Raw genomic sequence first — 10,771 nt, forward strand, 5'->3', positions numbered from 1 at the left:
ATTTATCTAAGCCAGAAAAGGATCCAGCCACAACCTATATGGCCAGGACTGCATGTGGCTGCATAATTACTTCACATAAATGTGACATAAAAAATGTAATTGTTAAACTCTGGGGGATCTAGGAGGGGGGCCCTTCCAGCAGTCATGGCAGGAACAGACACAGCTTTCAACTTGGCAGCTGCCTGAGCAAGTAGCAGCCATCTCAGTCCTAGCTTCATAGCAGTCAGAAAATGTTAGCAAGCAGAGTTAGGCACAGCATTTAGAGTCAGGCTGTGGAAAGAATGCCCACCCCGATGGCTTGTTTCCCAACCTGTAATCGACTCCTGGCCACATTTATCACACCACCATGTGTGCAGGTGAGTAGGGAGCTGAAATTTATGCTACGTTCCAAAATTACTGTTCATTAAGGATGCGTATGCATGTGTGTGCGGAGATTTTCTCCTGAGAGCTTCCTACTGTGGAAATAAAAAACAGTGACTTGCTCTTTTTATCCCACCAGAAAAAGGGGTGGAAAATTCCTTGTTTGGAAATAACTTAGATTCTGTTGGAAGGCCTCTGGCCACAAGACTCTTATAATAATTCCTGTGAGCTTCCGAAAGCTCACCTGCTTGCTCTCTCCAAAGGTCTACATTTGTTCAATGTATTTTATTTACTGAGAATTTGCTGTCCAGAACAAGTTATGTACTAGTTCATTGGTAGATATGTCAAGTGTGAATCGATGAACAATTTATTTTTATCCCAAAAGTTTCTGAAGAAAACACATGTTCTTCCAAAGAGTTATGTAAAACAGTCAATGAATACAATGCCAAACTTTTCTTTGGATGAGGCATTACTGTTTTCTTTCTAAACAGAGACTAAATAGAAATTCTTCTTTCTAAATAGAAACATTTATAATGATATATTTTACAAATGAATGTGGGCAAAGGGAAACAGATTTGTTAATGAGCAGAAATATGGATGGACTAATTTATATGGCAGTGTTTCCCATGACTGACAATGCCCATAGTGTTTACTGGCTGACTACTTTCTATTGCTACACATATATTTAAAGTACAAGTTTACAGCTATAAAGTACTTGGGGCTTTACATATCTTTTCTGCCTTCGTTATTGTACAGTATTTATCCTAAACATTGTAGAGTTCAGCCATCCATTTTTGGGATCTGTATCTTTGATCTAGGCATGATGAATGACTTAAGTGCATACACTGTATCTTTTAAGGAGCTAACATTTTCTTTCTTCCCACTACTAATATCTGCAGAAAATCTGCACAAAGAGGGGTGAGCTTCACACACCAAGTCCTACAAGCTAAAGAAGATTAGCAGACGCATTATGCTAAAGGTACTGAAACTTGTATAAGAGCTGCTCCTGCTCCTACTGAAACCGATAGGCACAAGACTAGGCCTACAGTGTAGAACCTGTATATTAAAATTTTTGTTGCTAGAGGGTATGGAAAGAATATAGTTTCTCCTTAAAATGATTTATTTAAATTGGTAGACTAGAATTATACTTAAAACCAAGTGTCTAAATGCACCTGTTTAAGTCAGCTCCTTGTTCTCCCAGGTATTTAGGCATTGAATTTTCCCCATTAGCAGAGTGATTGACACTGTGGTCCTTACAATAACACATGATTATAACTCTGAAAATAGCAATTACATAAAATGGAAACCAGATGTTGTGTGGAATTTGACTCTCTCGGTTTCTCAGTGAAGTAGATGAATTTGTAAAGCAGAAAACCACAATCATTATTCAGATGGATTGTACATGAATTAATGACATAATATCTAAATCATATATGGTCGAAAATAATGATTAACTTCAGCTATCAAGATAAGCTAATGGAAAACAGATTTAAAAAAAAATCAAGGACATGCTCTTTTCAATATGTTTTATCTTTACAGTAATAACAAAACCAGACCCGTTTTAACATTTCTTCCACCCCCAAATATGAGGGACAAATGTTAAAAAATAATTTCTCTACAGCTTTAAAACTGGAGAGAGAGAGCTAAAGAACTGTTAGTGTTCGTTTCTTGGGACTAATATTTGTTCTTATTGAGTGAGAAATTATTTTATCCAGATTATGTCTCAGTTAATAGGGATATAATGATATGGATGGGTACATTTCATTATCTGTATGCAAAAAAATGATGCTAAGGGTATCCTTATGTCCCTGTACACACACAGGCAAACACATGCTCAGCATTTGAGACATGCTGCATATTGCTATTGAGAACTTAATGCATTTAGAACTACAAAGTCACCCACACATCTCAACCCTCAGTTAGCAACATCCTAAGTGGTTAAATTATGAAAACCTTGGCACATCATTTCCACTATCATGTATTCTCAATGACATCATCATTGTAAAATTAGGAACTTTCTCTCTCTCTTTCCTGCAGATGTGGAAGTTTGAAATTGCATTCCATGGTCCTGTGCCACATTTCATCAGCGTTTTTCCTTTGCTTTCTCCAAAGACTGGCCACATGTGGTGTGTAGATTGCTGGTGCTGTTTGGGATCTCATATCAAATGCTGCTACCTAATCCCAGGCGGGCCTTGGCGGGCCCACACCTGCAGCTGATTGAATCCTCCCGGAGTACAAAGGCCTGATTTACAGCATCAAGGATACAGGGCCTGGTTGCAGCTGGGCTCCAGCAGGAAAAGGAAGTTGTTCATCATCTTGTGTGCATTTCATTAACAATAGTGTACCCGATATGTAGCTTATACAATAATTTCAAATCACTGACAGAGAGCATTATGGTATTTGGCATTACTAGGAAAAATACTTCAGGATGGGCAAATTAAATGTGAGCGTGAGGTTTTCATGTGACCCAGCGAAGTTATACAAGCTGATTTACACCATGTGGGTTAAGCTGGAAATATTTTCTCCCTTTAACTTGTCCCATTTCTTTCCCTTTGTCTGACAAGCAGAGTGGCATAGGAATGTAAAGCTTCATGTCTAGAAACAAGGCTGAGACATGCCAATTTTGGGCACTGAAGATCAGACAAAAATGTGTGGCATTGTAGACAAAAGTATTTTGGTTCGTAAAGACATAGCATTTATGGTACAGAAATACTCATAGGAGTTAGATTTGACACGGCCTCTACTTCCTTGTGTTAAGATATCACAGTTCCATAAATTAAGATATTACATTCCCACACCTTTATTAGGGAGTTATGGATGTTTGGTATTTTGCAGGAGGCACTGGCACTTTCTAGACTGAGGTAGCTTATCAATATCATCGCTTTTCAAACGCTTTTGCCTCTCCCCTCAATGTCATGGCTAAACTATAGTATGTGAGGTTCCCCATCCCCACACCCTTTATTAATTCCTTTCATTATCCTTTCCCTTATTCATTGAAAAAGAAACTTGCTGCCCAAATCAATTTGACCACTTTGGATATTTTTTTCCCATTGGACCAAGGTAAAGCAACACCATTGCAGCTGGAGAAATGATTATTGCACATTTCAGTCTTTCAGATTCACACAATTCAAAAACCCACATTTTGGGTCATCCAGAAAATAAGGGGAAGATTACATGTGGCCCATTGGCTAGTAGTAAACTCCCACTGCTTTCAATGGGTTCAAAGCTGGGCCAGTACCGAGAATGTTTGTAAATACTACCCATAAAGTGTTGGCGGATAGACAAGTTGACCTCCTGAGGTCCCCTCCAACCCTTTCTATAACTCTATGATTAAGAGGTACTTTTATTTTAAAATAGATAATAATATCCCCACTGGCAGTTCGGCTCTTCAGAGATGCTTGCTTTTTGGAAACCATGAAAACACCAGAGCACCCAGTGCTAGGCAGGACTTTCAAAAACAACTTTGCCTTTTTTTTCCTGGATGCTCAGACCTAGGAAAAAATCTCCACCAGGTGCTCCTACATCATTGAGATGGTTCTATATATTAAAAAGGCTGTTTTAGAGCTTGCTGGCCAGTGACCAAATATCTGCGGGGGGGGGAGGCACAAAATGATTGGGAATGCTAACATTGGGGGGGATGTTAGAACAAAGTGTTGGATAAGCTTCAGGTGAGCTGGCACTGGCCCGACTCTGTGCCTCACAGGAAATTCATCAGACAACAATTCCTGGGGTTTTTTTAAGCTCGGCCTTCTTTGCGTCTTGTCCCTTTTCCCTCAGTTGTCTTATGATATAACACCACAACATGGTCGGCCTCTCGTTGGTGCTGTCTTGTCCTTGAAGTCTAACTCTAACATTTCCCAAACCCTCTCATTTGCTTTGCCAGCTCGTACCCTAGTTCTGACTCTTCTCCTCTTTGCCCATTGTATTTCAGAAATCCTGATTTTATCTCTGTCTCTCTCTCATTCTTTCTTTGACATTGAGAGGATACTTTCCTCTGTGGGCTGCCTGTTTTCACAATTGAAAGAAATCAGAGCAATCAACCAGGAGCTGATATTTGAGTATATTCACTTATAACTAAGCCAGGAAGCATGCCTCTGAACTGTCTCCCTACTTGGCACAGCATTTAAGGTCTCCTGAGTGCATCTGAAAATGTTTTTGGGTGCCTGTTGCTGACATCATGTTCCTGTTCAGATCTCTAAAACTGCTCCAGCTGCTGGCCTCAGACCATTTGCAATGAATGAATAATCACCTTTAGAAATCTAGAGGGGGAGGGAAGTCAGTTTGCTTGCTACCCCTGATCAGCACTTAGGGGTTTTTGTTGCTCCTCAAGCTTTTGAAAATTTAGGCCTAAGACACTAGGAAATAGGAAGAATGAACAGAGACTTCCCTGGGCTGGGTCTCCTGATTTCTATGTAGGGGATGAGTATAGGAGAAGCTATCTTACATTTCTGGATTCCGGAAATATGAATCTAATTGAGGGCTGGAACAATTCCATTCAAATTGTCTGTAAAAATAATTTCCCCTGAATACTTATCCATATACTATCATTGCTTATACAGTTGTAAAAAACATTTAGCACTTTTTAATCCAGGCTTCACTCCTATGCAGGCCTGGGAACATATTCTGCTTACAGACTTTTGAAATGCCTAGAAGGGTAACAACTTTTATAAAGTTTTCCTCATGGAAATCACCTGGAAACTTTCCAGGATGGCATTCCAGATGTTATAGTTTTAGCAGTCACAGAAATGAACTGCATTGTACTTCCAGATCTGACACAGTATATTGATTATATTTGATAGCACCTTCATGTTATCTCAAGAATGTTATTAGTGAATTATTCAGCTTTTGAAACATGTGTTGTGATTTTTATAAGCACTCATTCTGGGCCTCCAATTCTGATCCATTTGATGCCAATAGTAAGATGTGATTTAAATTCAAAGGGAGCAGTTAGGCCAATACTGAATGCTTAAACTTTCTTACCTGTAATCTCTTATCAGTTATGTATAGCGCATGATTCACATCGATGGGATAAATCATGACCACCTATTGTGCTCTCATCATCTTACTACTGGTGTACAACAAAATACCTTTTAAAAACATGACTGTTTTTTGCCATATGCTTGCACTGAAAAGTATATTTCTTCTGTCTACATAACATATTTATTTTAAATAATATGAAAATAACTTTGCAGGACCACCATCCCAGTGCTAAGGAAATCACATATAAAAACCAGCCACACGCTGCTATTCAAATTCTTATCAGGATGTCAGCAGATACATTATTTCAGTGAATATGGTGGTCAGGATTTGACCCAATAACAAATATGGTGGGATCTTAATTCATAAGTGTTACTGCATTTTTAATTGGTAAGAATGTGGTTACCAATTAACTCCACTGTTAATTGCTTAACAAATAATAGAAATAGAAGGTAGGGTAGGGTAGGGCACCATAGAAACTAATTAGGTACTGTAGTACTGATAAGAAGTCACATCTAAATCACAGAGAGGTGGAAATTCACCTCTGTGCACTTGACCAGGCCAGTGCATCACCTATACTACCGTGTATATTACCATAGCATCCAGGAGCACTTTGGCATGGACTAGGACCACTAGCAACTGTACATAGAACAACAGAATACCTATGCACACAATAAGATACAACAGAGCCACGCAGTTTTAGGTACACCCTGCTTTTATGCTGAGGTTTTAAGTAGGGCATATGTGGTACCATGTCTCATGTTGATTTTCTATTGTGGCGGGCTTACGGATAGCAGCCTGGCACATCTGGGTTAGGAGAATCCTCCTTGTGATTGGTGGAACACATCCACCAATCAGGGGATTGCTGGGGAGGGGCATGCCCTGCCCCTACCTGGGGTGAGGCAGAGTACCCAGACCTGGTTAAAGCCTGTACCTTGCTTCAGCCTGATTGGTCTGTTTGCAATCTGGGGGTAGAGACTCTGGAGGGAATAAAATCTCAGTGTGCCCAGCATGTGCACAGCTATGTCAAGGGATGAAGAAGAGAGCAGGCAGAAGAATGGCAGGCAAGAGCTGGCCAGCAGGGCTGAGCTGCTGCCCTGAAGACCCTGAAGATCCCTTTGCCAGATGGGAGGGTGAGTGGCTGTGTCTCCAGCCCTGCTGCGGGAAGTGTGGTGAATGGTGCAGAGCTCAGTGCATGGAGCCAGACCTTGGAGCTGCATGCAGCAGCTTGGGTCTGTAACCCCTTGCATGTGGCTAGAAACATGTTGCAAAGGCCAGTGCATGGAGCAGGACCCTGGGAGCCACTTGAGGAGGGTTGGGTCTGCAACCCCCGGCTCAGGGCCAGGCAGCTGGTGCTAGCAGCATAGCATGCAGCAGCCTGGGAGGGATCGGGACCTTGAGAGCCACTCATGGCGGCTCAGGTCTAGGTCCCCTGGCAGAGAGCCAGCAGCTCGGTGCAGACAGTGCTGCATAGAGGGTCTGGGGGTGGACCGAGCCCTGGTACTGCATGAGACAACCCAGGCCTCCAATCCTTATCAGAAGGCAGAGCCCCCCTGAACATGTGATGGTGCTTAGGGATCCAAGTGGGCGAGCAGCCCAGAAGGAGTCAAAGGCCTAGGAGGCTCCTGTAAGTGAGGAGCAATGTGTTGAGGGGCCATGGACCACTCACTCTGGACCCTGGAGTTGTGAGTTGCTGGGGAAAAGGATTCCCACAGGGAGGGGGAATTCCTCCTGGCTGGTAAGGGGCTCCTGGAGGGAAGGTCCCAGGGGAAGAGGGCCCCTCTGAGTTTCTAGGTTTCACTGAGGTTTGTGGAAGGCCCAAGGGCATTAGGGTTTTCCCTTCCTGCTAGTTGTTAGATAGAGTGTGGCCAAGGTCTTAGGAACAGTCTGGGCTTTGGAGACTTTTGAAGAGTCAAATTTATTTTTGATGTTTATGAACCTTATATTTTGTGAGAGTGCGTGTCATATTTTGTAACACTGCATCTTGTATTTTGTGAATTTTTATAATTGTATATTAGTAGTTTAATTGAGTGTGGAGTATACTTAGACAGGGCTCTGCTGAGACCCCTTCCTTGATACCTACCTGTGCTTACTGGTTTCAGATCAACTGCTTACTCATGCTTTTTGAGACGATGTAGTCTTTCAGCCTTCATTTGCGGGTTATAACATTATATGACAGTTGTATATCTGTGTATATATGTTTCTCAATATTAATTTCTTTAGGTTTTGTATATATTAATAAATCTGAACATAGTTAAGCATTCCTTGCCCTGGCTTGACTCTATAGGAAAGAGAGAGAACTGGTTTGCATTGGCAGATCCCTCTCACAGCACTCCTGCCTAACAACCCACCCCTTCTAATTGGAGAGGGGAGCACATATGTGGGTACACCTGGGTTACATTATAGAAAAACGAACTTCACTGTAAGAGTTTAAATATAGTTTCATAAGTTCGTAATTTCATAGGGGAAGGGACCTTACAGATCATCAGATCCAGCCTGCTGCACTTGGGCAAGATCAGACTACTGGGATCAGATGACTGCAGCAAGGTAGGCATCAAGATGCTTTTTGAAGATTGCCAGGGTGGGTGACCAGATCACCTCTGGGGGGAAGCCTGTTCCAAACCCCCAACACTCAAGTTGTAAAAACATTTTTCCTTATATCTAGCCCAAAGCGATCCTCAAATCAGCTTGTGCCATTATTTCTTGCTCTCCCCTGGGGGGGCCTTAGTGAACAGATGCTCCCCCAGGCCCTGATGTATTAGGCTGCCACGAGTCCCCTCTGAGTCTTTCCTTCTCCAGGCTGAACAGTCCCAAGTCTTTCAGCCTCTCCTTGTATGACCTGGTCTCTAGGCCTCTAATCATGTGCGTGGCTGTCTTTTGTACTCTCTCAAGCTTTTCCACATCCTTCCTGAAGTGTGGTGCCCAGAACTGGATGCAGTACTCCAGCTGTGGTCTCACCAAGACCATGTAGAGAGGGATGATGACATCTTTAGCCTTGCTCAAGATGCCTTGGTACATGCATACCAGTGTTTGATTAGCTCTGCCAGCTACAGCATTGCATTGGTGGCTTATGTTCATTTTATTGTCTATTGTGACACCCAGGCCTTGTTCAGATGTGGTGCTAGCACTGTCAATTCTGTAAGTGCATTGTAGATTATTTCTCCCCTGATGGAGCACTTTACATTTCTTGATATCAAACAACATCAGGTTGAGGTCTGCCCACCTTGCAAGGCTGTCTACGTCAGCCTGTATTGCCAGCCTGTCTTTGAGCATGGCCATGCTCCTCCATAGTTTGGTGTTGTCAGTGAACTTTGCTAGTTCGCTTTTAATACCTGAATCCAAATTGTTGATGAATATGATCGAAGCTTGCACTAATTTCACAAGGTGTAAGTCATATGGAAGCCAAAACAGCGAATATTTTTATACATGAGACACTAACTCTGAGACCACTCTGACCACTCTGATTGTGGACACAAGACCACTCTGATTGTGCAGTCAGACCCTTCATATAACAGAAACCATGGAATTCTCTAAACAAATTCCATTTGAGGCTAGATTATGTCCTTTAGGAAAGGATCTACTCCTGACTGAAAAAGGTCCAGTGATGAAAAATCCACCACAGTCATTGAAAAGTCTTGTTAATAGCTAATGAACCTCACTGTTAGAAATCTGTGACCTATTTCAAGCTTGAATTTATCTAACATGGGTCTTATAATATTTTGATCTGATGTTTACATATTGTTCTTCTGATAGATTGTGACCAGTTACCCTTTCCACTTGCTCATTTTTAAGCTCAACAGATGAAGCTCCTCGAGTCTCTTGCGTTTAGGTATTCTCACAACATTTTTCGGCCATTTTCAATTTATCAAAATCCTTATATTTTTAAAAATGATCTTGTTTGGTGACCTTTTTCTGCATGAGTGTTCTAACTCTTAGAAACTGGATGAGAGGTGGGCATCACCATCATTACTTTTGCACTGGATTCAATGGTGTCAACGCAAGTCAGATGCACTTGGCGTGTGCTTTGTAGATTAGGTACCTTGTGGGGGTTTGTATCTCTGTGGCACTAGGATGCTCACAGCTGAGCTTAGCCAGGAGTTCATTGACTAGGTGATCAAACTGGATCACTTATGAGCATGCTCAGATGTCCAGGAACTCTATAGTCATTGTCAAAACTTAAGTGCCTAATGAGTTCTATGGCTTGTGAAGCAAAGATAAACAGGATCACACTCTTTGCAATTTAGGGGCATGTGGAGGCTGACAGGAGCACGTTCATTAGCACTCCAGCAGACTTGATTAATCGAATCCGCTCCAGCATGCTGTAATTTCAGTATATTGTAGCAGACACATGTGTGAGTACCCTAAGAATTTTAATTAAATTTAACTCCCAGGTAGGTGCCTCTATGATCAGCTGGATCAGGCCCTTAGTCTCCCTCTCTGTTAGCTTTCTTCCTTCAGTTGTGTGATGGGCAGCAATAGAAAAAAACCTGAGGCTGAATCAATTCAATTTCAAAGATCAGTCTAAGCTGTGTAGATTGAATCAATAAGCAAGTGAACAGATACTCACTTTCGATTCTGGAAATGCAGCCACATGCCTGCAGAGGCCCAAACCAGAAGCCAGGGGATAGTAGAGTATACCTCTCTGCTCAGCTGAAGTAGACAGCTTGGGCCAATGCTTGCCCGCCCACCCTGGGAGGAGGGCAGGAGTGATGCAAAGCATCCTGGGATGCTGAGGGACTGTGAATTAACTCAAATCAAGAGAGGATATAGGACAAGTGTTACATTGGTTTATTGAACTTAAGTCAGTTCAGTCTGATACTATATCCATCCCGGTTTATCTTAAATCAGTTTTGGCCATTTTGAAAGTAGTTTATATGTACTGAACTTCTACTGTGTTATAGGTTTGAACCGGTTTCCGATCTCTTACACTGGTTTATGTGTTTTGTTTGTGGGATGAATGGATGCAGTGCTAGTTGAACAGCATGTATTCTCTGTGACTGTTGGTGACCATGCCACCAACTGGATACTAGTGTTGGAGTTCAGAAAGAATTGATTGATAAGAAGCTTCATGGTGATAAGAGGCGTACAAGCTCCAAAAGCATCACCAAATCCAAAGATCAGATTCCAGGAAACTTCTCTGACTAAATCTGAAATCCTACTTTCAAACCACTTTGATACCTATAACTAACGGTTTTAAGTCGCAGCCAGTAATTTCCCTGTAACCGATAATTCATACACGACTCTTATGAACCACTCACAGCTTCCAGCAAAGAAAATCATAGCAATAGTATAAATATTAGAAGAAGGCATTAAAACCTCACATAAAAATTTTAGACAGGGAACCTTTAATTCACTTCAAAATAAAAAAAAGGAAAAATTAAGTCCATTTCAGGGGAGTATGTATGTACTTGCAAAATATGCCTATATTTTACAG

At 41.7% G+C, this 10,771-nt stretch overlaps 1 long non-coding RNA gene across 1 annotated transcript; it reads left to right on the forward strand.

The window, feature by feature from the left end:
- The first annotated feature begins 214 nt into the window (after positions 1-214).
- Positions 215-2,788, forward strand: LOC149872606 (uncharacterized). Its single transcript, XR_016439779.1, has 3 exons — positions 215-356; positions 1,260-1,339; positions 2,398-2,788. It is a non-coding gene; the product is annotated as an uncharacterized LOC149872606 (long non-coding RNA).
- Positions 2,789-10,771: the final 7,983 nt, after the last annotated feature.

This window comes from Crocodylus siamensis, chromosome 1 (genome assembly GCF_052110815.1).
Source record: "Crocodylus siamensis isolate JL-2025a chromosome 1, ASM5211081v1, whole genome shotgun sequence".
NCBI classification, from domain to species: domain Eukaryota; kingdom Metazoa; phylum Chordata; order Crocodylia; family Crocodylidae; genus Crocodylus; species Crocodylus siamensis.